Source organism: Orcinus orca, chromosome 21 (assembly GCF_937001465.1).
Source record: "Orcinus orca chromosome 21, mOrcOrc1.1, whole genome shotgun sequence".
NCBI lineage: Eukaryota > Metazoa > Chordata > Mammalia > Artiodactyla > Delphinidae > Orcinus > Orcinus orca.
This window is the reverse complement of record NC_064579.1, coordinates 21,365,023-21,387,804: the sequence shown is the minus strand read 5'-3', so window position 1 is coordinate 21,387,804 and position 22,782 is coordinate 21,365,023. Positions and strand designations below refer to the sequence as shown.

The following is a 22,782-nucleotide window of genomic DNA, read 5'->3' as shown; positions in this document are numbered from 1 at the left end:
TCTCCTTGAGTTTCACATTCAAACAAGCCAAAGTTTCAGCATAAAATTAAGGGGCAGAGGGAAACAAAGAAACAAAAAAACCCAAGAAAACACACAAAAAATGGCTTGCCTAAGAATTTAATGGCCTCTATCATGTTCCAAACCCATTTCATCCTTTGGATTCTGCAACTGAACTTGTATTGCCTTTTAGCGATACATTTCTCCTCAGCAATGCCAAATCAAGCCTTCCTAGTATTAAGGAGGAGAGTATTCTAGAACCCCCCAAGGCAGGGAAGTGTATACTCAAAATAACTGGAGGATTTCAAGTTTTGAATGTACACACATCACAGAAATGGGATGATTAAAAAGCTCCATATTATGCAGATCTGAAGGGAGAAAGTTAGCAATTAAATGTCCAGCTTTTGGAAATAAAAAATTAGACTGAATAGCTCTAGGTTCTCCTACTATCTCAGTCCCAGTTCTAGAGATCATACTGCATCTGCTCCTAACCTGGAGGGACGTCTCCCATAGCTGACTCCCTACTCCACCCCTCTGAACAGGAGTCCTGCAGCCACTGGCTTTCTTCCTTGTCAGCAAGGTGCAGAGCACGGAGCACAGTGTATCAGTCCCCACTGTCGGGGACTTACACAGAATCCTGACAGGATCAGGCTCGTTCTACTCTTCACATTCACCAGGACACAGGGACAGCTTGCCAGGGAACATCAAACTCAGTATCTGGCTGAGGACTTAGAAAATATCCTTTGCTTGTGGTGAAGGAGAAAAGAGTGACAAACAAATGTAATATATACATGAATTTTCTCCAAAATAAAGAATTTGACTGAATGGCTAGAAAGTGCTACACTCTGCCTATTTTAGGAAATATGTTTTTTTCATTCCTTAGCCCTCATTCAGCAGAAGTTTCACTACCAATACAGACTTCTGGCTACAGAGGATTTTTCTTTTCCTTTTTTTTTTCTAGTTTTCCTTTTTTTAATTTTTTTTTCTCTTTATTTTTTCTTTTTCTTTCTTTTTTAAAAAAAGTTACCCAGAAGATGTGTGTTTAAAATGCATTTTTCTTTTGACATATGGTGTGACACCAATAAACTTCTTTGGAAACAAGAATCTCTAAATTCCAAGGACCTCAGTGTCCATGTTAAAAAGCAACAGTAAGTCCCCGAGGCACATGGTAATTTGGAGGCACTCAAGTGAGGGGTTGATAGAATCTGGTCTGTGCACCGTCATTTGCTGCTTGATTTTAGACATCATAAAGTCTATAATGGTCAAAGTAACTTGCCATAAAATAGTCTTGGCCTCTCAGTTGGGGGGTCCCTGTACTAATAAAACCTAACACACATCAGTGAGAGAAAACCAAAGCTCAATAGCTTATTCAAAGGAAATAATATAAAAGCGTTAAACCAAAAAAAAAGACTTTTTACTGAACATAGTAAATACTCATAACGAAAGTAAATGCTGTGTTTGAAGTTAAAGTCCACAGATCAAAGTCCTTTGCAGAATGTCAAGACCAAGCATAAGATAGGGGAGGGGAAGGCACAGAAAACGCTCCAAAATATTATATTGTCACATTGGAGAAACCTGCTAGCCGAAGACAGTCAGCTAGTTAAGGAATTCTCAAAACCGAGTCACCAAATTGTGCTAGGAGTATACAAAATAACAAAACAAACAAACAAACAAAAACTGTTCTCATTCTACACAAGTAATAAACAGCACAGTGATGAAAGAAGGTACTAAGGTAGAGCTATCTTCTTGTCCTTAAAATAATTACTAATATATCTCCTTTCCTCAGGTAGTTGCATCTTTTTCCTTAAAAAAAAAAAAGGCCCTTAGAAAGTTAAAAATAAGTAAGCCGTCTAAACAGGAAAATTAGGATGTCTGCAAGGCTCTGGACGACTCTGGCAATGAGGCTTAATTAGCGTTCTGCTGCAGCTCAATCACAGGCGGGTCTGTACTGCAGGTCAACAGGACAGAGTGCGTTCAGCACAGTTTAAAATTACAGCCACAGAAATGCACAGATGCTACTGCTGTATCCTGGAACACCGTATTTACCTGGAAATCGTTCAGCACCCCCGTTTATTCTCCCGATTAACAAGTTATTTAAAAAACATCAATCCTAAACATATCATAAACCAATAACATCACTCCAGAATTAAAGAAAAATCTTACCTACAGGCAGCCGGGTTCAACAGTTGCTCTGAAGAGAGGTAGGAGTCATTGGCCTTTTACACGTGGAGATTGTTTATTTAGCCCTTTTTAAAAGGTCTTGAACTCCAGAGGTTTAAGATTAAGTCCAACCCAAGTGTCTGAAGGGAAAAAAAAGGCAAGAGAGAAGGCAAATGAGAGACGGAAAGAATCCCAGCTGCTGGGTGGTGCTACTGTTCTGAGAGCGTTTGAGCTATTTTCAGCATTAACAGCAGCCGGGGTTGTCTGCAAGGGATGAAAAAACCTTGCCGAATCACCACAGCCCCCCTCCGGGGAAGGGGGGCGGGACAGAAACCAGGAAGCCCACAACAACTTGCTTCACTGTGCAAATATTCATTGACATTTTGAGGAAAAGTGCCAGCACGATTGAAAACAAAACACAATAAAACATTTCGACTGAAACCTTAAAGAAACATAGTGCTTTGCCATAATCCTCGCGTTTTCAAAATGATCCACCTGGTTTGTTGAAACTAAGATGTTCTATTTATGCCTCATTGAGAGGAAAGACTTTTCTTCGGATAGTTCCTTGCTTGCTCATACGGGTCTTAAAAAATATTTTAGATCTCTCTGGGAGGAATAGCTGTTATCATCCTACCCTTCTTAAGACCGAAGACAAATGGTTTATTTCTAGCCCACACCCAAATTTCCAGTTTCATCAACTATGCTATTTTTGACAGCTACTGGGTTAAGCTGTTGACATTTCTTATCTGTTGGCAGAGATTGGGGTCCATTCAGTGACAAGACGCAGACAGGCACCCATCCCCTGCCTCTCCCTCCAAGGGCCAACGAAGAACTATTTCAGATTGGGTCACCAACAATGACTGGCAAACTCTGAGCTTTCATTTTGTTTGTAGAATGATGAATTAAGATCTACAAATTGTATTCATTCATTCATTCAACAAATATTTTTGTGGCAAGTACTGAGTCTACTCTCTGCCAAGAACTCTGAGAATACAACAGTGGACAAAATTAACAATGTCTTTGCCTCAAAAGGCTTCCAGCACACAAACGCAGCAAGAATAAGGACAGAATTTGCTACAGACTTCTACAGCTTCTTTTCCACAGGCTATTCAAACCATAGCAACTGGAGATGGAGATCTCTTTCTACTCTGACTGAAGGAAGATATGCATCATCAGACCGACTCCTGATTTCCATTGCTTCATTATACCTTTTGCAACACCCCTAAGAAGGAAAATTAGTTACTTCCTACCAAGGAAACACTTAAGTATTTTTTATAAAAGCCTTTATTCTACGTAGATGAAATTCCTGAATCCTCTCAATTCCCTTTTCTTCATAACAAAGAGAAGGCTTGCGCAGTCAGAAAGAACTCCGGAGAGGTGTAAGAAGATTCTCTGATTTTAGTCCAGTATACAAACCACCTTGATATATTTTATAGTTAATATTATGAAGGTTGGTTACCAGAGGCTCAGATCAAATTCAACTCTTTCCTTGCAACTGATTAGAGAAACTACTGAGGAAAGAAATAGGTGAGGGAGAATAAGAGGTACGGACTTCCAGTTGCAAAATAAATGAGTCACAGGTATGAAATGTACAGTGTGGGGAATCTCTACAGTCAATAGCTATGTCATATCTTGGTATGGTGACAGATGGCAACTAGACTTATTGTAGTGATCATTTTGAAATGTATAGAAATGTGAAATCCTGTTACACTATGCCGTGTAACAGGAACTAACATCATGTTGTGGGTCAATTATACTCCAAAAACAAACAAACTCATAGAAAAAGAGGTCAGATTTGTGGTTACTAGAGACAGGGGTTGGAGGAAAGATAATGGAGTGAAGGCAGTCAAAAGGTACAAACTTCCAGTTAAAAGTAAGTACTAAGGATGTAATGTACAGCATGATAAATATAATTAACACTGCAGTATTTTATATATGAAAGTTGTTAAGAAAGTAAATCCTAAGAGTTCTCATATAAGAAAAACACTTTTTTCCCTATTTCTTTAATTTTGTATCTATATGAGATGATGGATGTTCACAAAACTTACTGTGGTCGTCATAATGTACGTAGATCAAATGATTATGCTGTACACCTTGACTTATACAGTATTGTATGTCAATTATATCTCAATAAAACTGGAAGAAAAAAGAAAGAAAATACTGAAGACTATGCATGATATGTTTTTTGTTTTTTTTTTTTTTGCTGTACACGGGCCTCTCACTGTTGTGGCCTCTCCCGTTGCTGAGCACAGGCTCCGGACGCGCAGGCTCAGCGACCATGGCTCACGGGCCTAGCCTCTCCGTGGCATGTGGGATCTTCCCGGACCGGGGCACAAACCCGTGTCCCCTGCATCGGCAGGTGGACTCTCAACCACTGTGCCACCAGGGAAGCCCGTGCATGATATGTTTTTTAAAAAAAGTTACACGACTGCTATTTCAACTACTACGGTAAAATAGTGAAATCTTTCGGCATGATACGCTCATGTTAAAACTATGCAGATATTTAAATTAAAAAAATAATAACTTACGTTTGAAATATGTAATCAAAATTTTAAAATAAGATTAACCTTATTTAAAAAATATGCAGCAGGGTTTTTAAAAAGATCTCTGTAGAATAATGCATTTTTCTGTTCATTTATTTTAAGCGGTCCCATTTTAATGTCTTAAATAACTGTCAGTTTAAAATCGGATATTTACTTTACTTGGTCAAAATGATAAATGGTAATTCTGGCAAAAAAAATGGAAGCCTAGCCTCAGAAAAAAAATTTTAATTGTTTTTACTTTTTCCTCCTTATAGTAGTTTATAATGAAGAGGAAAATACATTTTTAAATTGGCCTTCCTTGAGAAACTATGGAAGTTAAGGGAACAAATAAAGATTAACTCTTTGAGTACTAAGTCAACCATAATTTTTAAATTCCAAACTGCTTTTCACACCAATACTGAGAGAAGCCCATTGCCTCCTGTTTAACTATTATTAATCATTTTATGTCAATCTGCACTTGAATGAACAGGTTATGACCCTGCTAGCTCCCCATTTAGGATGAGTCCTACACTGCCAGGTGACTCACCCAGGTCTCCTTTGTTCCCCAAAGATCCTGACTGTCCAGACAGCCTGTCCATAAGCACCTTTTGACAGATTTGATGTCACAGAAGAGTGCAGATTGAGGCATATTTCTAAAGGTTAGAAGACTAAATTTTGGACTTTTGCAACCACTATGTCTTTTATAAGTTATTAATGCCTTGGCAATTGTACCAACTGTACTACTGTTAATGATTTTATTTATATTCTTTCTCTCTTTTTTTATTTTTACAAATAAGTTGATTTAACATCATTGGAAAATGCTTATATTAGAATTGGACTTCTTATATTGGTGTAGCACTAAATAGGGCTTTGGCATAACCCTTCTCCTGTATAAGATGGGGATAATAACAGTACCAATCCACAGAGTTGTGGGAGGGTTTACATGATGATGCACACAAAATGCTTAACTAAGCAATGCCTGATGCATAGAAAGCATAAAAGTTAATGCTATTATCACTGTAAGTCTAGAGCTTGGCTATCCAATATGATGGATACATACGGCTGTTGAGCACTTAACATGTGGTTCGTCAGAACTGAGATGTCACATAAGTGCAAAATGTACACCAGACTTTGAAGACTTAGTATGAAAAAGAGACTTGATCATATGTTGAAATGGTATATTTCAGACATATTGGGTTAAATAAGATAATTTGTTAAAATTAATTTTACCTGTTTCTTTTTACTTTTTAAAATGCCAGAACCTTTTAAATGTACAAATGTGGCTTGCATTCTGTTTTTATTGGGCAGTGCCATCTAGGCCAATGGTTCTCAAACTGTAGCGAGCATCAGAGTCTCCTGGAAGGCTCGTCAAAACACAGAATGCTGGGTCCTACCCCTCGTTTCTGACTGAGTACGTCTGGGAAGGGGCCTGAAATTCTAATCTCTCACAAGTCCCCAGTGATTCTTGACCACACTTGGCGAACCACTGGTCTCGATCCATGCTACTTAAAAGAGGGGTCCATGGGTCAACAACTAATTCTTGGAGGAATTAGAACACTTGGCAAGTTTGCCGGCAGAGATGCAGGCTCCACAGACTAAGATAAGGACCTAGTTACAAGAACCCTTGCGCGAGGCATGAGTGGGACCGGCCGCCATGTTCACTGAGGTTCTTAAACTCTCCAAAAGGACAGGACTGGTTTCAGAGGCTCGAGCAAGAATAATCTTTCTGAGATGAAGAGGGGGGGAAATGGATGGAAATGTTGGAAGTCAGTCTAGCTGTACATTTCCTTCTTTCCCTCCATAGCACACAAGAAAAACTGAGATTGTTTTCGGCTAAGTATTTGTCTAATTAAAACAATGTAGCTAAGGCACTGTTGATGTAGAACAAACCATGCTAAAGGGTATTTATGTCTCAGGAAAGGATCTTATTAAATCAGATAACACTCCACTTGTTAGAACCATGAGGAAGATTGGTATTTTAGAGTAGAGTCTTCTGGATCCTCTGCCCCACCCTTAAATAAGCGAGCACACTAGTTTGAATGATCTCACCAGTTTGCCAAATGACTTCTCACGTTTTCAGGTGGCACCAAAGCCTTGTGGGCTCAAAGGGCTTCCTGAAAATAAAATCGTCCTTGTAAGAGAGAAAGCGGACCCACTGGTAATATTTAAAACTCCCAGTTCTGTATGCAGCGACCATTTGTAGCTTTATGTCTCACAGGTTGGTTGGTTGTTTCAGAAAACTTTAAAATATGTGTAATGCTTAACAGCAGAGAGTCTGGAGCCAGTGTGTCTGGGTTAGAATCCCGGTCAGTTACTTCACTTCCCTGTGCCTCTGTTTCCTCCTCTTTAAATAGGACCTATCTCAGTGGGCTGTTGTGAGGATTAGAATAGCTGTCATTTGAAAGGAATGTAGAAAAGTCTGGCACGTTGTAAATGCTATTATTGGTTAAATAATTAAAATATAGTAGAATCTAACTGTGCAGGTTAGCATATATGGCCAAATGTAGTAATTTGTTTTCAGATACCATGATGATTTCTAGGGACTTTTATATGCATGGGTTCTTGAGTACATGTATTTTGAGGGCTTCTTTGAGAGCTGTTTAAATTTTTTTCCCAGGAGAACTCCGAATTCTCATTTGATTCCTCATCACTTCCTATTAATTGAGAGGATCTCAGTAGGAAGGAAGTGAATGTAGTTTTCCCATGAATATTGTTTTCCAGGTTACATTTTTTTCCCCTCTGAAGTCCTTTGAAAAGTGAGTTGCAGTATAAATGTTGGAAGGTTTTCATGGCCATGTCAGTTGGGTAGCATTGTCTAATATTCCAGGAGAACAATGCGTCATTCTCTTAGTCAAATATTTTAGTGCTTAGGGAGAGGCAGCACGACCGTCTGAAACAGTGGCATGAGTTTCAAAGATGTACTGAAAGGGCAGTCAGATTCTCATACTATAGAGACGATAGACATCAGATAACACTGATCAAAGGAAGGGGTAGACCCCCAAAGTCTGGCATGTTGAATGCAAAATGAAGGCTAGATTAAGTGTACTAACATCTTTTACATTTGTCTGCTTAGACCACATGAAACAGAGTGAAGCATGCTCAACAAAACTGGTGATGCTTGGCAGCATCACGCCCTTAGTAAGTGTCAGCAGGGCCATCTCCAGGAACCTCAGTGGTACACGTGTGGAACCGTCAATAACTGCACTGAGTGGGGAAACCCAAGCCCAAGAGGTGAGTGGTTTCAGACCAGTCACGCAAGCCCTCTGCACTCGTGCCCTGAAAGGGAGGGAGAAGAACTGAGCTATAAACCCCTTCCTAACTCTAACATCTCAACTTTTGCTTGGACTTAACAGAGATTCCATTTGGCCTTTCCCCCTCGCCCCCATAATCTACATCTAAAGTTGTCAAATCGTATGTCCACTTATTTCTGCTTGCTGGTTACCGATGTGAAGCGAATGTGTTTTAGGAGGTGATTTGCCATCTCATGTGCCATTATGCAATCTGGGACTGAATTTTACCAAATAATGTGAGAGTCTGAAGGAACGATTAAATAACCAGTATCAAATGCAAGAGGTTCTATAGAAATAACTTCTTAAAACCTTTATTCCAACTCACTTTTCTGGTTAAAACCTTATTGTTTTTAATCTTACTGTCTGAACTCTATGTGTATTTAGCAAGTGCCTCTGCCGTTTTATATAACCATGACTAAGCTTTTCTTGATATTTATATGCCATTGAAATTGAGCATGTGCTGTAGTTGCCACATATGGTAGAAAAATCGTTAAGATAAACCTTCGTAAAGGGGCCTATTTAAGGCTCTGCACGACCTGCTATCTTCTCACATCTCCACCCACATCTCCTAGCCTCCTTCTAGCTCCATTTCTTCCAGGTTCTCTGGTCTTCTCTCAGTTCCTGGGATGGGCCGTGGTCAGGGCCTGTGCGTGCACTATTCCCTCTTGCCGGCCGCCTGCCCTGCTCAGCAGTGGGTTCGTGCACCCTTCAGCCCTCAGCTGAAGTGCCTTTTCCTCAGGAAGGGTTTCCCTGCTCCAGCCAAGGTCAAGCTTTTTTGTTGTTTTTTTTTTTTTTTTTGAGTATTATTGCTTTACAATGTTGTGTTAGTTTCTCCTGTACAAGAAGTGAATCAGCTGTATGTGTACATATATCCCCTCCCTCTTGGACCTCCCTCCCACCTCCCCCCATCCCACCCAGCTAGGTCGTCACAGAACACCAAGCTGAGCTTCCTGTGCTTTTATAGCATGTTCCCACTAGCTGTCTATTTTACTCACGGTAGTGTATGTCAATTCTAATCTCCCAATTCATCCCACCCTCCTCTTCCCCCAGCACCCGTGTCCACATATCTGTTCACTACGTCTGCGTCTCTATTCCTGCCCTGAAAATAGGTTCATCTGTACCATTTTTCTAGATTCCACATATATGCGTTAATAGAGGACCTAAAAAGATGGAGAAATATACCATGTTCTCAGATTAGAATAGTCAATATTGTGAAAATGACTATACTACCCAAAGCAATCTACAGATTCAATGCAATCCCTATCAAATTGCCAATGGCATTCTTCACAGATTTAGAACAACAACAAAAAATTTTTACAATTTGTATGGAAACACAAAAGACCCCAAATAGCCAAAGCAATCTTGAGAAAGAAAAACAGAGCTGGAGGAATCAGGCTCTCCAACTTCAAATTATACTGTTTTTAACTCTTGAAGAATCACATTCCTCACATCCCCTCCAATGTCAAACGTTGCATTTGTTTGAGTGATTGATTCATGTATTTCTCCTCTTATTTCCCCTTCTCATCGTACCCCTGACATGTGTGTTGTATTTGTGCCTTGCACAGAGGAAGGGCTCAGTGTGCATTTGATTAAATAAGTCCTGCTCAAGGCATTAAGCAACACACGATGGCATTTTTGCTGTATATTAACGAGAATTTGTAAATTAAAAGTATCTTGTAAAAGGCAAAAACCCTGTATTCTAATTAAGCAGCTGTTTCCAACCAAGAAGATTCTCTGAACTGTATTGCTTTGTAGTTACGTATTTAATTTAAAAGCTTTTTGAAGTATCAGATAGCACTTGTTTTCCCCCTCAGGATATAATATATTCTATTATCTTAATAATTTGCATTTATCTTCTAAAATAGGCTTGAAATAAATCAAGTTACCTGCATTCTCGCATCAACTCTCCAGACCTTTTTCAGAACCATGTAATACACCATTAGGGTGTATTAATCACTCACTTGGGGGTCCCTGATCAAAATTTCTTTTGATTAGGGTTGTTGGAGAGAATGATATGTTTGTCTGTATATTGCTAGACAGGTATAACCACCTGACTCCCTACAAGCCATACCTGATGTTGTTTATAGGTACCTGATAAGCAGAAGACAGACAGGCAGACAGACATGAAGTATCACACCAACAACACTGCCTGGTCAGGCCACTGTCATTCCTGTGACTTGAAACCCTTTCTCATGTCCATATAGTGCATTCGTTATAAACACACAAGGAATGACTAGCCATTGAGAAACTGGGAGATTTGTGATCCTGTTCTCTGGCAAAGGAGAGGAAAGGAGAGCTTTGTGCGGCCTGGGCTACAGAGCAGAATCAGAAACTGGGGGCTGATCTTTGTCCTGTTGCCTGGGAAGAGGCTGTGTAACGCTTTCTGCTACCGTGGGCACAGGGACGCTGGTTATGGCCTAAGCATGTTTGAAGATGTACGGTTTTGTATATTCTTCTCATACATTTGTAAAACACTTTGAAGTCATCAAAGCACAGCATGAAAAGTATCTTTTCTGAGGCATTTAAAAAACAAACTAATTAACCCAACAATCCTTGGCACATTTCCATCGTTACTGTGGCCACAGAAGTTAATTTTGCAAGGACAGTCATACATAAGTAATGCACAAGATGTTAGGGGAGTTTCCTTGAGACTCACAGAGATGAAATATGAGTGAAGAATAAAAAGGGAGAGTTGCCCAGCATTCGAGGGTTAGAAGGAACTACAGATTCGTTATATCAAGTGCGTAAGAAAAACATCTTCCTAAAATGAATGCAGGTTAGAAATGGCAACCTTCAGATATTGAACATGTTAGTATTTTCTGTGCTATCTGTCCTCTAATCCAGACCTTCCTACCTCTTTGTGTGACCTGTTGGTGTGTCCTAAGTGGGTTACAGATGTTGCTGCAATATTATCCCTTCAGTTGTCCCCTGACCAGGCCATACCTGGGGTGGCTGGAGCTTCTGGACCAGTTGCCTCTGGCTGTTGGCAACCTCATCTGTTTACCTCAGTGCCAGACATAGAAAAGTTTGGGTGGGAACCGTCTGACCAGCAAGGTCAACCTCCTAAAAATAGCAACAATAGTCTTATTAACAAAAAGGAAACACAAGAAATAAGATGGTATGGGAGAGGCATGTTAGAAATGTCAAGAAATGAGTAATGATATCTCAATTTTACAACAAAGGGAGAAAATCACTGTTCAGACTCCAGGCTGAGCCAGGACTGGCCTGGTCTCCAGAGGAAGGTGCTAGAGGGCCTCTCCTGCCTGCAGCAGTGGGTAGTTTGTGTTCAGGCAGAGGGGTGGGGAATGGACATCTGAGTCAAAGTAAATGCTCACATTTTTACCTTCTAGCAAGTTTCCTCTTTTTCTCAGCAAGGGTTTCTCTCAGGGTCATTTTCGAATGAAGTTTCCCTCTGATACATTTTATTTTGCTATTTCCAGACTCATTATTTCCAGAAATAAATAGTGTCACACAGTCCTAGCAGACACAGTTTTCTACCTGTGGAGGATCCATTTTTGCTTTCAACTTTGCTACAGACTCCTGGTACCATGTCTATTTAAAAACGTACCTTCTCAGATTCCCTTGCAGTTTGTTCAGGCTGATAAGCTGAAGGCAAGACATTTCACACGCGCGATAATAACACAGAACCTCCCGAGGAGAAGGCTGCTGTGCCCTTTGCCCTTTAACCTGGCATTGCTCCTCTAGGCTGATGGAAACGCAGATGCCCTTCTGGGAGGCACCTGCTTAGGCAGAGTTGAACCCACCCTGGGCTTCTCGTTGTTTCAGGGAAACCAACCCCTCACCTGGTTAAAGGTAATCTGTCGCTTGAAGCTACAAACATACGTGACACAACCATCTAAGGACAACTTTCTCACATCAGGCTGGCTGAAAGATAGCAGAAGACAATTAGGCCGGCTATTAAGATGTCATGTACATGGGACTTCCCTGGTGGTCCAGTGGCTAAAACTCCACACTCCCAATGCAGGGGCCGGGGTTCAATCCCTGGTCGGGGAAATAGATACCACATGCCTCAACTAAAAGATCCCACACGTGGCAACTAAGACCTAGCACAGCCAAATAAATAAATAAATATTTTTTAAAAAAGATATCATGTACAAAATAGTTTCGGAAGTTCTGAAAGTACTTCTGGGTATCAACGATCAGCCCTCACAAGAGTTGCTGCGTTCAGTTTCAGGCCCCTTATCATTTCCTAATGGATTGAAAATTGCAGTGAAAAACAGAGCTGATATGTTTGAAGCCCTTGGACCTGCAGCATTTGAATCTTTTTGGCTTTAAATAAATATAGTCAAGCTCTTTTTTCTAAAACTAACATTTAATGATCAGTGATATCAAGAGAAATAAGAATATCATAATAATATACAGGAAATACAAAACAGGAACCCATTGTTTATCCTGTTCTCAGTGGACATTGCCAGAGCATTGTTTGGAAAACTTTAAACAGGGTCACTTCTATGTAGTTTACCGAGCTTTCAAAATCTAAATTGAATGATGGAGTTTGTCCTTGTTACAGAAAAAGTGATTTTGAGAAAATATTCAAGGCTAGGGATGTCTTGAGTTTGAGTATTAAATGACCTTAAAGATTTCTACTTATGATTTCTTAAAATGGTAAATGCTCTCCGTCGTAATTGAGGCAAAAGCATGTTGGATTAGGAAGCCAATAATTTTCCAGTTTTTAAATAAAACTGAAGATACACACACAATGTGGAAATTATTTTAAGCGTTCTTGTCTCATGGCTTCTGATTACGTACCATAAATTGAGGAAATGAATATAAATTGCAATACATTCCATTTTATAACAAGCAGTCACGTATAAATATTTTCTCTTTCTATCCATATCTGTGAAGAACACGATGGCTGAGAGGAAGGTTCTGGAGGCTGTCTGCCACCATCGAATCTGACTCCACTGCTTCCCATAGCATGGTTACTCGAATCTCCTTGAGCTCCAGTTCTCGCGTTAAGAAAATAAGAGCTGTTGCAGTACTTGACTCATCTGATTGGTATGAAGATTGAAGGAGTTAATATACGCACAGCTCTTAAGACAATGCCTCATACACAACAGGCATAAGTGTTGGTTGTTCCTGTTGTTATCATTTTCTCGATGGTGCATGACAGGTAGTTGAAAGCATGGGTTTTGAGGATAAATAGTCCTTAGTTAATTTTCTGGTTGTGCCCCTTATTCACTGCTTGGTTTGGGCATGATCTCTGAGTCTCACTTCCCTCAGCTGAAAAGTGGGGATATCATTAGTTACCATAGAGCATTATTAAGGGGATTAAAGAAGATACTGCATGGAAAATCACACCTGGCACACAGTAACCATCAGTTATTTTTTAAAATCAGGTAGAAAAAAATTATTTGCAAAAGTATTAATTGATCTTTGCAAACACGTGTACTTTCACTTTGCTGATGGGGAAAATGAAATGGATAGGACACACTGAGATACTGAATTTAATTTCCTTAAATTTATTTCAGATAGCTCACGTTCAGACGTTTATGGGGTTTAAAAAATTTTTAATTTTAAATAAGCATTCATGGAATTGTCAAACAGCTGGATTAAGAAAACTCCCATCTTTGCTAATGACTTTGCTAATGACTTTCTCTATGGTTGATATTTTCCTCTTTAAAGCAACAGCATTTTATCATCATCTTATTCGGTGAGTAGAAGGTGGAAGAGGAAAAGATATTAGCATTACAAGGAATAACCCAGAAGAAGCAAAAAAGAATTGACTTTGTAAGCCCCTGTAAGAGTCTATCATTCCCTTAGCAGGTGGGAGGAACAGAGTTATAATTCTATCCATCTTTGCTAAAAACAAACATATACTAACTTATATCTATTGACTTCAATTCTGATGAGTGATAACTGACGTATAAGTGCCTCTATTATAGCAATAATTACATAGCAAGAAAAAAGAATCAAGGTTTGGAATCAAGCTTAGTTCGCCTAGTGACAAGCCCTGTCACTTTTAGCAAGTTACTCAATCTGTCTGAGCCTTGATTTTCTTATCTGTAAACTGCAGACAATATCCCCTACCTTTTGGGGAGCCTTTTGAGAGGATGAAATGAGACTGTGTGAAGACCAGTTAGTTAAGCACCTGTTGTGGAAGGATGTTTGATGTATTGTTGTTGCTTGCTGTCATTTTCCTACTAGACTGTAGGCTCCTTGAGAACAGGCTTCCCTTTAAAAACACAAGTATCGTCTGTTCCCAGCACAGTGTCCGGTGCCTAGAATGTACTGAGTGACTATCTAATGAAACCAGGCAGGGATACCCTGCCTGAGAAACTGAAACAACCACAATAATACATAGAAGGGTTGACTTGTTTAAGTGAAAGAGCTGAGAGAGACAGGCATTGACCAATGGAACTTCTGTTCTGGGGAAGAGATTTAAGTAAAAAGTAAATAAAAGACAACCTTTTCTCACACATATGGAAGGGAAAGATAAGCTCTAAGGAACAGAGAAGTGTTGTCACAGTGATCATTACCTGAGGGGATTGTAAACAGCATCTTTAAATAAGGCTATTTCTATATATCACCTATATTTTCTTCCTTTGTAGAAAGATGGTAATGACCTTAGTCCATGATTTCTGTGAGTTGTTGTCTGATTTCTTCTTTGAGTCATAGGAGTTTTTATGTATAACTCAGATCTTCTGATTTCTCTTTGATTCCCCCTGCCCCCTCCCACATTTTCTCTTCCCTACACTGAGTGTCTCCACCGTGGGGACTCAGAAGCTTGATGCCTACATCCAGTCACACTGATCCTGGGGAGGTGGGCTCTATGTATTGGCCTCATCCTAGGTCTCTGCTACAACACACATATCCTCGGAAACGGTATAGTCAGCAGATTTGGGGCACCAGTTTTGGCTTCCCATATTTCTTTCATTTAACCTTGAATCATAACTGGAAAGAACACTATAAAACCTACTTAATCATCCCCTTTATATTTTGAAAATTGAGATTCAGAGGATCACTTTATAGAAAATCACTAGGATCAGGGTCTGAGACACTCTATCCCAGTGGGGCTGAAAGGGCATAAAACAGCATCAGCAGCAGATTCTAGATCTAAGTTGGGATGAGAATTCCCACTGGGTCCTGTCAGTCTGTACCATGAGCGCCAGGCCTACTCCATCACCGACTGCTACTTTCTTTTGCCTGGGAGCAGCTTTGATAGAAACTTGTGTTCAACCCCCGATGAACTAAATTAGAGGTGAATGCGACCCACAATAGTAGACTCATTAAAGTATCAGGTGATGGCTTCAACTGCAACCAAAAGAGGTTTTTAGAGATAAAAAGAAATAGACATCAACAGTAGAGAAGATGAGGTTTGCAATAATTCTAGTAAGAAGGGATTCAGTGGTGGCAAGACATTAATAGACTATATCCTAAAGAGAAAAGAAGAAAAATTTGGAGCTTCCAAGTTCAGTATTAGGTATATTTTAATTGAGGTGTAGTCAGACACGCAAGTAGAATAAAGTGATCTTGGAATCAATAAATTATCAAAGGAGAATAATACCATTTAAGATAATTAGAAAAATGACTCAAAAGAGATAATTCTCAGTAAGAAATTATTTTTATTAATGCAGGGCTTGCTTAGTAAAACTCTTCTAAAAAATGGAACTCTGAGTTCATTTTATAGCATTACATTAGGGTACACTTATTTGCCCAGTTTTGCAATTATACTCTGTAATGAATCCTACCTGCAAAGACAGATAAAGAGGGCTAAATTCAGGTTGCCTTTAGATTTGCATATATAACGTTGGGTAAGAGAAGAAGGAATTGGAAAGGCCTTAACAAACAGTGCCCATCACCTGTGGCCAAACCAAACCTGAGCTATAAATTGCAGTGGCTCTACCATTCTGTAACGTGAACTCTGTTTTCTTGTTCCTGATTAAGATCTATCCACTTGGCCTCTTTTCAAAAGACTTGCGCGTGACACGTATACACTGATGTGTATAAAATGGATGACTAATAAGAACCTGCTGTATAAAAAAAATAAATAGAATTCAAAAAATAAAAATAAATAAAAGACTTGCGCACATTTGAACACACCTTTGAGACTCCAGACTGGACTTCTGCACCACGTTCTATTTGGGTAACCACAAAGGCGCTGGAAATTTCAAGTAGTGACAAGTGCCATAGCCTACAAACTGAAGAACACTTGCTGGTGAATACCTGATTCCCGAGTGTCAGAGCACCCCCTGGCTGTGGGCTCCAATTATTCTTTGGGGTTAGGGTTGATGTACGGATTTAGACCAGGTTAAGTCATCTTTGTTGTGATGATTTTATTCTTCCAGTTAACGTAATATTGCTCTTTTTTTCCCCCCGTGAATCCTCAAAATTCAGTTCAAGGTCTTTTAAAAAAAATTTTTTTATTGGAGTATAGTTGATGTAAATGTTGTGTTAGTTTCAGGTATATAGCAAAGTGAATCAGTTGTACATATACATATATCCACTCTTTTTTCTAGATTCTTTTCCCATATAGGCCATTACAGAGTATTGAGTAGAGCCCCCTGTGCTATACAGCAGGTTCTTATTAGTTATCTATTTTATACTTAGTAGTGTGTATATGTCAATCCCAATCTCCCAATTTATCCCTCCCCCCCTTATCCTCTGGTAACCATAAGTTTGTTTTCTACATCTGTGACATGCACCCCAATGTTCATTGCAGCACTATTTATAATAGTTAAGGTTCATTTTTAAAGCTTGCTTTTGTGCTGCCCTGAGATGATTATTAGGTACTTTCACTGTTCGTAGGAAATGGTACTGCCCACCTTCTACTAACCATCTCCATGGAGAACTCATTCTCATTCATAGTAGCTCATCTTGTCTGGATTTTAATTGAATACAGAGTTATCAGAGCCTTCATGTTTCATACAGAAATTATTCAAAATACAGTCATAATAATGTGACTATTTGTCAAAATATAATTTATCAAGTCAGTGATAAATTACATTTATAAGTTATATATTATATAGTTATATAAATAGATCTATTTATAGAAGGATAAATTTGTGTGGTGCCTTCAGAATATATTAGTTTCTTACAACAGAATCATTCAAGACAGACATAACATTGAAATCGTCTTGATTTTTAATGCAATATTTCATAAATCTCCTTTCTAAATACTAAAGAATCTTGAAAACATACAAGGTGAGGAATGTTTATGTAACTTTGCTGCTATTCTTGCTTCTCAACCATCCTCTCACTGTCTTAGTATATTTAGAAGTTTTGAGTTTCAAGTTTCTTCATATACATATAAATTCATATAAATTCTTACACTGTTTCCAAATCAAAGTGAGCAGTGCCTCAAGGGCTGTGTTTGCCATTTCTGTTTCCATGATAAGCAATATCCGTACAGTGATTAAAAGGTTTATGAACGGTCCTTGCTAATTTCTAGGCTGATGAAACGTGGCTCTAGTTTCACACACTTCAGGAGGCAGGAGGTTCGAGGTCTTATTTCCTACTACTTATCTCCAGTCGCTGCTTCACTGGTTTTGTTAAATTTGTTCTGAGAGGAACGAGCATTGGGCTAAGATATAAAACACAAGAACAATGAAGTGAGTAAATCAGTCTATTAACACGTACTGATTAGTGCCCACACTCGTACACAAAGACACATTTATACTAAAACATTCCTGATTCTCGCTTACATGATAATCACTGGCTCTACAAGTAAAATAAATGTATCTTTGTCATTTCATCTGTTGGATATGTACTAATGGCTTCCCCAAAATGGATAAGGACTATAAACTTCGGGAATTATAACAAGATACCTGAGTAGCTGCAGAGCTCTAAAATTGGAATGATCTCCACCTCAAAAGAGCCAAGATATCTATGGACTCATATTTCACTCCATTTATCTGCATAGCCAGTCACACTGACAGGTGGCTCTTCATGTAAAAGAAACTTCAACATTTTTTAAAATTGAAGTATAGTTGATTACAGTATTGTGTTAGTTTCAGGTATACAGCAAAGTGATTCAGTTTTTTTATATATAAATATATATATATACAGATTCTTTTCTATCATAGGTTATTACAAGATATTGAATATAGTTCCTGTGCTATACAGGAAATCCTTGTTGTCTGTCTATTTTATACATTGTAGTGTGTATCTGTTGATCCCACCCTCCTGATTTATCCCTCCCTCCTCTCTTTCCCCTTTGGTAACCATAAGTTTGTTTTGTATGTCTGTGAGTCTGTTTCTGTTTTGTAAATAAATTCATTTGTATTATTTTTTAGATTCCACATATAAGTGATATCATATAATATCTGTCTTTCTCTGTCTTACTTCACTCAGGATGATAATCTCTAGGTCCATCCATGTTGCTGCAAATGGCAATATTTCACTCTTTTTTTATGGCTGAGTAGTAATCCACTGTGTATATATGTACTACATCTTCTTTATCCGTTCATCTGTTGATGGACACTCAGGTTGCTTCTATGTCTTGGCTATTGTAATTAGTGCTGCTGTGAACATCAGGGTACATGTATCTTTTACAATGAGAGATTTTGTCTTTTCTGGATATATGTCCAGGAGTGGGATTGCTGGATCATATGGTAGCTCTATTTTTAGTTTTTTAAGGAACCTCTATACTGAGAAACTTTAACATTTTAAGGTCAAGAATGTTAACTTCCTTATTCTTACAATAGTCCCTTGGGCGGGTAGAAAGCATTTCTCATTTCACAGATAAATACTCTAAAATGCTTTTATCACTTAACAACTGACTTTATTAATTTAGGGCAGAACTCAAGATTCCCTGATCACATTTTCCTGAAATGAACGACTTTTGTAACTCAGCATTGATTCTGTTTCATTGAAATTGCTTTCCTCTTTCACATCACACAAATGGAAAGAAGAGCTGATTTTGGTGCCTGGTTATAAATATTCCATCATGTCTATCCTCTGAAAAAGTTTGAACATTGAGTTGAAAACCACGAGTGTGGGGAAAAGCAATAAACGGTGTCAATGTGATTTAAAAGCATAGCAATGTGCTGCTTTTAATGATGTTTATTAAAATGGCATTTTTCATAAACAACTTTAAAGGTTTTTCTAAGTACTAATTCTGAAAAGTATGCTTATTTTCAATGCAACTTAAAAAAATGATATCTATTTAAATTAGAATGAATGTAGTTTGCTAATGCTCCATTTAATTATCATCCAATGGTATGCATAAATTCACCACCTATATTAGAAAAAATAGGGAAATATATTTATGAATACAGTAAGTATTTAAGAAAAAACTTTTCCACATTTCGTATCATCATATGTTTTGTTTGTACAGGCTCATACATTCATGAATTGAGCCATTCAGCCTCATATACAAAGTATAAATAGACCTCAAGCCTATAAGCTCCACAAGGGCAAGACCTTCTGTTTTCTTCATAGACTACAGTGCCTAATTCATAGGAAAAGCTTACTTAATGCCAATGAAAAATGAATGATGGAATAATGGGAGAACCAAGTCAGGCAAGGCAGGTCATGTAATGTATATTGAACAATAAATGTTTTGGATATGATCTTTTGAATTGTTTTTTCCCCCTTATTTTTCTTATTTTAAATGCTCTGGATAATCTATTTCACCTAGTGTGTTAGGACTTACCTGTGAAATGTAATTTGTCATACAGGTTAGGACTCTTACACGCTATCTGTCATACTAGGTACTATCTTAAAAATGTGAAGAAGACAAGATTGTTTTTCCCTCAAAGTACCTGCTCTCAAAGTGGCCACCTTCTTCTTTAGATCACAGTGCCATGGTTAACAAAGGGAAATTGTTCCGTGTGTACGTAGCCACATGTATGTGACAAAGGGAATTGTTCTTAATTCTTTTTGAACTCCAGTTGCACTGTATTTGGTTCCAAAGTAGAGCTAATTATTCTTAATCCAGAGGTAGAACCATCACTGGCAGTAAACAGCCCACTGACACTGAGCACAGAAAGTCAAGATGGCAGTGATCAATTTTCCAGTGGGACATATTCCAAATAACCTCCCAAATTAAAGTGGAGGCGAATTATGACAATAAAAGGGAATTGATAAAATATTTATATCCAGAGATTTGTTTCGTTTTGTTTTTCATTCCTATTGCTTAGCATTGTAGCATCAGAATTAGATGTCTAAACATCTAATTCTGATGTTTAGAACATCAGAATTGGTGCCCCACGAATTTCCTCTGGTCCTCACCTATATGCATCTCCTTATTTTGAAAGTTTCAAAACTTGAAGTTGATTTAGAAAATATGGACAAGCATAAGAAGAAAAGAAAAACCATCTGCAATCTCACCACAAAGAAATAATCATTATTGGCCTCATAGATTTTTTTTTCCTCCATACCTCTATTGTTGCGTTGTTTCTGCTCTTTGGGAATAAAGACACTTGGTGTAGTCTTGTAAAGAAATGTTTCCATAGCGTCCACAAAGAAAAACATAGAGAAGGATAACAGGCGAGTTATAATGTTTAGGGGGGTGGTGTTGCTAATCAGTAGTTCCCACAAAGAAGCAGAAAAATGTTAGAGCACAGGGCTTGGAATCTGGCCGACCCAAGTTTGATTTCTACCTTCCCCACAAGTGTGACCCAGTACAAGATGTTTAACTTCTCAGAGCCAGTTTCCTCTTCCGTAAAATGAGAATAATACCCTCATCAGAGTGTTTTTGTGTACAGTCAATGTGAGGTATTTAAGGAATTTGGCAAGCTGCCTGACACAGTATGCATTCAGGGAATGGTAGCTAATATTATTATTTATAAGAATACTTACGGTTATTTTACATTCCTAACTAACCTTGCAGATCACGAAGCTCAACACCACATGACATGAAGATTAATTTTAGATCAGCTTAAGAAAAACAAAATTAAGCAGGTAAATCTATTGGCAAACGACCGTATAATACATTCTGAAGCAACTACTTTAGGATTGTAGGATTAATTAAAATTCTTCTCTGTTAGCTTAGTTAATGGCAGGATGGCTCTTCCTTGGAATTAGGATCTTTAGAAATGGTGATCTCCCTCGTTCTATCCTAGTATTGTGTTCGCAGTTAATACTCTGCATAGTTTGCCTTAGTGTGATATAATTCAGGCAAGACCAGAAGATACAGTAGTGTGTTGTTAGACTCTTGTAGAAGTTTCTTTGAGTTTTAAATTAAATTTCAGGTTTAAGAAATATGTGATCATTGCAAGTCTGGTGGGTTTTATATTTAGAAGTTTTAAATTATCTATTGTGGAAATTCATTGTTGTGTTATGTAATTTTTGCTCTGGGCCCAGTCGAACTTTATTATGTCAAGATCTCTGTTAGATCCCCATTACTCTTTCATCCCAGGAGAATTTTACTGACAGCATAGTTGTCATTTATTGAGAGCCAGTTATGTGCTAGGCACTGCTGTGGGTACTTTGCATGAATTATTTCATGTACTAGAACTAATGGGCCTGTGATCTAGGCATAAAAGCCTCATTCTTCTGGTTCCAAACCTGTGGTTGAAAGATGTTAAGTCACATGCCAGCACATCCTCGTAAAGGGCAGGCCCACGACTGGACCTTACCCTACAGCTCCCCGCAGGCTTCTCCCTGCCTGCTCCCTCCTTTCCTGAAAAATCCGAGGGACTTTCATGCAGAATTGGAGAAAACTTGTCTTTGACAAGGCTCATACAAAAGGAAAAGCAGTTATGGGCTATCAAAACATAAAAACTACTTAATTCATACTGTTATTTACTGACCTTTAAAAATTAGCAACCAAGAATAAGTAACATAAAATTGTTTACTAAATACAGCAAATGGCACTTCAAACTATAATTTGGATTTTTATAATAACCACATAAAGAAACAACACTGACAAGGAAAGGAGAATGGAGAGACACATGGAGGAGAAGGAAGGACAAGGCTGGGCTGGAGTCAGGGGGACCGCGGGGGAGGTGCACTCACATTCATGAGTGTCTGGGGTCCTCTTGGCGCCTGGTGCTATTCAATGAGGCAGATCTCTACTTTCATATGTAACACACTACAGGGAAAGTCTGAAATTGATCATTATATTGACATTTTTAAGGTCGGGGGAGTTCCATTCACAGAAGGCCATAGATACAAAAATCCAAACGTGTCTTCAAGCATTGGCCTGGACCTAGAACTGCAGACACATCAGCCTACTTCAAACTCTCTAGCTATTGGGCTTATCAGAGGGAATTCCAGATTATGCCTCCTTGACCCCATGCCCCTTCCCCCATCCTCTGAGGAGGCTCGATCTTCTGCTTGCATGTTGGAATGCGCTCTTACCATGGGAAGGGGTGGGGAAAGAGGGTTTTCTAGAAGGTAGAGGAAAATGAGGAGCTGCCAGATCCCTCCCACATTGGGGACTTCACAGGCCCCCTCGACATGATGCAGGGATCCGGGTGATGGCATTCTGATGACCGAGGTCCTGCCCGTGTGGGGTATAGGAAGGGTATGGCAGGACTCCTGCCTCCCAAGGGCCCCAGCCTGGGGAGAAGCTGCGTTTCCTCCAGCCAGGAAGAGATAGTAGATACCAGTAGAGATACCCCACAGTAGCTCAGACTCATTAATCATCTTATTAAGTCCATTGCGGTTGGTGCACAAAAGGCAAGAGTGTTCACATACGATGAATAAAAATGCAAGTTGTGTGCAGGGTTGGCTTTATGGGCCTGTGACCTGAGCATTTACATCTGACCCCGTGCTTAGAAAGGCCAGGTGCTGGGTTTAATACTCTGTTCATCATCTTGAAATTATCAATGATTTTTGAATAAGGGGTCTAGCATTTTCACCTTGCACTGGGCTCTGCGTATTGTATGGCATTCCCTTTTGTA

The 22,782-nt window shown here is 38.9% G+C and overlaps 1 protein-coding gene across 25 annotated transcripts in view; it reads right to left on the bottom strand.

Moving 5' to 3' along the window:
• SORBS2 (sorbin and SH3 domain containing 2) overlaps positions 1 to 22,782 on the bottom strand; it is a 318,050-nt gene that overhangs the window by 168,879 nt on the left and 126,389 nt on the right. For 20 of the 25 annotated variants that reach the window (XM_049704104.1, XM_049704109.1, XM_049704107.1 and 17 more), the window contains exon 2: positions 2,161 to 2,297. The gene's annotated coding sequence lies outside the window, so the exon portion shown is untranslated. The remainder of the gene's footprint in view (positions 1 to 2,160; positions 2,298 to 22,782) is intronic. The other 5 variants (XM_049704105.1, XM_049704113.1, XM_049704117.1 and 2 more) reach the window with 1 other exon arrangement.